General features: G+C 46.3%; 1 non-coding gene across 1 annotated transcript; it reads left to right on the top strand.

The window, feature by feature from the left end:
* Positions 1-416: 416 nt before the first annotated feature.
* Positions 417-575, top strand: LOC126488968 (U1 spliceosomal RNA). Its single transcript, XR_007588832.1, has one exon. It is a non-coding gene; the product is annotated as a U1 spliceosomal RNA (small nuclear RNA).
* Positions 576-4,173: the final 3,598 nt, after the last annotated feature.

The raw sequence follows: 4,173 nt of genomic DNA, 5'->3' as shown, positions 1-4,173 counted from the left end.
CACCAGTCAAACACATGGTACACTTACATCGTGCAGGCAGGCAAAACATTCTATACACGTAACAAGGCATAATAATTCAATCATTGTTTTAAATCCTCTTAACCGTTTTATGGATGCACAGCCCACAGCGGCTCTCTACTACTGAGGCATTTCCCAGCTCTAACGTTTTCTTTTTAAAAATGCTGCATCCTTTTGAGTAGGAATCTGACCTGGTACAATATACAAAAATTCATGTATTTCAGAAGTAAATATCAGAGGACATGGACATCTCCATGATTCAGTAGCTGTCACAGGGGACCTGAGTTCTGTTTCCAGGCTATGCTGGGTAGCCTCTAACTCCAGATCCTGGGGATGTGACACCCTCTTTTGGCCTCTTTGATTAAACACACACTCACAACTCTTTAAAAAATGAACCCATACTTACCCGGCAGGGGAGATACCTTGATCAGGAAGGTGGTTTTCCCAGGGCGAGGCTTATCCATTGCACTCTGCATCCGGTCCCTGCTGTTTCCCCAAATGCGGGAAACTCGATTGCATAATTTGTGATGGTGGGGAACTCATTTGCGGTCTCCCCTGGTTAAGAAAAAATAAAAATAAAAAATGAACCGAGATCTGGAAAGTTCCCTTTAGCAACCATTATCATTATTAATCATTTTTATTAGAAAACCTATAAATGTGCGCTCTAGAAACACATAAAAGGAAAAAAGACAAGAATCATTTTAATGGAAGATCAAGCTGTGAAAGACTAAACACAGGTCAAATCGTATACAGTTTGGTGACAGCCTTTTCTCCTCAGTCATGAGACACTGTCAAGGTGTTTCAAGTCGTTGAAGATCCTTCTATAACACTTAGGGCACAGAATGCATAACCCCTTCCTAGCCCATTAATGCGGTCACTATCGTTTATTTAGCTGCTTCTCTAGAGCTGAATGTTTAGTTACTTCGGTTATTACTTCCTTTGAACCGTAATAGCTAAAACGCCTCTGGACATATGAGAGAGAGAAAGACATCTGCACAGATCTCTGATCGCTCCCCTAGAGCACATTTCTCTAGAATCAAAAACTATGCGCACTGATAAGGTCCTTGTTTGCTGTGACAGCCAGCCTCACTCCCACTGTCCCACCAGGACAGGAGAGATGGCTCAGCAGGGACGAGCCCTGGCTCCCCTTCCAGAGGACCTGGGCTCATGCCCAGCGCCCACGTGGTAGTTCACGATCCTCCATCACTCCAGCTCTGGAAAAGCTGATGCCATCTTCTGCCCTCCTTGAGGACTGCATACACATGGTGCATACGCACAAGCCAAACATCCACACACAGAAATTAAAATCAAAACAGCTTAAAGGGAGCAGAACGTTCTTACAATTTGTTTCCATCTGGCCCTCAAAACAGAATTTTTCACAATCTTGCTGGCATTTGTACTTCTATGCCTTGCCCCAGTGTCTTTTTTTTGTCGTGACCTTTAACCCTTCCTCTAAATGTCTATCATAGAATCAGCAAGGGTTTCCCCATGTCCTATTTTAACTAGACTTTTTACAAATGGATTTTTTAGTAGTCATAGTTAACCTATTTTTACCCTGACGCTGTCTACCATTTGTGTTATATGTAGAAAGATGTTTTTCACAAGAACACCACGTAAATATGCATAGGCCTGTTTGCCCACACGTGAGTCACGAGAGAGGATATTAACCTAATTTTTCTTCTAGTTTCAACTTCGTCATAGGTTCTTTTTTCTTTTTTTCCAGGGTGGATATATGAATTCAGTTTTTTTGCGTATTGAAGTAGCAAGAACCATGTTTGTACCCCAAAAGCATCTGAGGCAGTAACTGGGAAGTAGAAGAGCCATGTTTGTGCCCCCAAAACTTCTGAGGCAGTGACTGGGAAGTCAGGTTTCTTCGTGGCTCTGCTGACCATCAGCACACTGGGAATCACACATAACTACTCCCTGAATACACCTGTGGTGCACACTCACCTACAAATAGGGAAATTTTTAAGAAGTTTTTTGGGGGGAAGGGGTCCGTCACCTGAAATTCTTTCCCTTTCTTCTGTCAAGCACCCTGCTAGCCTTTTGTCATTGTTTGTTTTGTCCATCTGTCTGTCTTGTTTTTGAGATGGGGTCTGTATCAGTTACTTTTCTGCTGCTGTGACAACAGGCTGTGGCCGAGAGCAACACAAGGCAGATTTCCTCTGACTCCGTCCTCTGGGGCTTCCAGAGAGCTGGATGTCTGCAATGGGGGGAAGGCATGACAGAGGAGCCTGAGATGAGATCACATCCCAGCCACCCTGGAAGCAGAGAGAGCAAGCAGGAAGTAGGGTGAGGCTGCAAATCCCCCAAGCTCTCCCCAGTGATGTGCTTCCTTCAGCAAAGCTCCCCCTGGCAGAGGCTCCTCCACCAAGGCTCCAGCAGAGGACCAAGCGTTCAGGTACATGGCCTATGATAGATACATTTGTGGTGGTGGGAGACTCACTCAAACCACCAGAGATGACACTGGGCTGCCCAAGCTGGTCTCAAATTCCTACGCTCACACTGATCCTCTTGTCTTGTCCTCCTAAGCAGCCTGGTGACCGGAGCATGCCACCAAACCCAGCTGCCCTACTATCTTGCCAAAACTAAGTCATTTTTTTTTTCTGGCTGTGGGACTTCTGAACTAAAATGGGAGACAACCAAGGTCAACTGGAACAAGGCATCCCTGTGGCCGTCAGACTCTCCCAACTGTGTGGGAGACAAGTGCAGCTCACACAGGGATTCTGGTCTGAGGGTGGAGTAACCATTGGTGCTCTGGTGAGGGTGTGTGTGTGTGTGCTGAAATGACCTCTAGATCATGAAGAGAGGTTGGTTTGGGCCCCAGGGAGTTGGTTCAGCCAGTGAAGTATTTGCCATGCAAACAGAGGACCTGAGTTTGGATCTCAGTCCACACATAAAGAGCCCGGCATTGCTTATAACCACAGTCTCTTGCAGGTAGGGCAGAGACAGAAGAATCCGTGGGGCCCTCTGGCCAGTCAGTCAAGACAGGTGAGCTCCAGAGTGGGGGATGGATCCTATTTGAAACTACAGGAAGGTAGGAGGCTGATGGGATGGCGTGTGTGTAGAACAATGTAGAAAGGAGCTTGCTACCAACTCTGATCACCTGAGTTGAATCCCTGAAACCCAATTGGTGGAAGAAGACACTGACTCTCACAAGTTCTCCTGGGAAGTGCTGTGTGGCATGCGGGGCCTACAGACATGCATGCACATTTGCACATGCACACACAGACACACATACACATCATAAATAAATAAAAATAAATAAAGTAAATATGGTCGAGAAGCAATTGAAGAAGACACCTGATGTCTGCCTCTGGCCTCCACATGCACACGCAGTGCATACGTGACTATCTATCCACACGTAAGAACACGTGTGCAAAGAAAGAAGGCTGCTCAAACCGAAGAGCGGAGGACTTGAACTAGACTGAAGAACTGGAAGGAATGTCATGAGGTGGGGTTCCAGATCTGACAGATCAGAGAAGTATGACAGGAAGAGATGATGGACAGCACCCAGCTACCAGCCTGCTACAAGAGTCCAGGTACCACAGAGGGACGGTGCTTGGCAACCAGAATCACGATGGACATAGAGCATCTCCTTAGGGTGTCAACCATGACGTTTCCAAGAGTGAACAATTAGCAAAGGGAGAAGGCACTGCGAGGCTTCTCCTAAAGCCTCAGTGAGGGCCACCGGCAGGGTTCTGTGGTTAAGGCACTTGCTACCAAGCCTGACGACCTGAGAAAGGAGAGAACCAACTCCCGCAAGTCCTCCTCTGTACTCTGTGTTCATGCACACAAATAAATAAATCAAATTTTAAAGACCTTAAGGCACTCACAGAACAATGTGGAAATCTTGCGACCAGTGTGTTGCTCCCTCCCTTCAGCTGCCCGAGCACCAGGGCTAAATTTAGTGTCGGGGCAGTATAGAGAGGCAGCTCCCACTGACTTCTGCCACTTCCTCCGGCTGGGCATTGTTCTTTCATTTCCTGAAATATCTTTGCATTTCTTAAGAAAAAAATACTACCCCAAAGATGCATTGGGATAAAATTAGATCATGAAGAAAAATGTAAAGATGAAAGCAAAGATTCCTGCAATTGCTCTCAGCTTAACTGTCTGTTGCTTTCCTGTGTTCCCTCCCTCTCGCAGGGACCCACT

Source organism: Alexandromys fortis, unplaced genomic scaffold (assembly GCF_014885135.2).
Source record: "Alexandromys fortis isolate MF-2015 unplaced genomic scaffold, M_Fortis_MF-2015_v1.1 scaffold_212, whole genome shotgun sequence".
Classification (NCBI taxonomy): Eukaryota; Metazoa; Chordata; class Mammalia; order Rodentia; family Cricetidae; genus Alexandromys; species Alexandromys fortis.
Note: the sequence above shows the minus strand (reverse complement) of the source record. Positions and strands in the feature narration are given on the sequence as shown.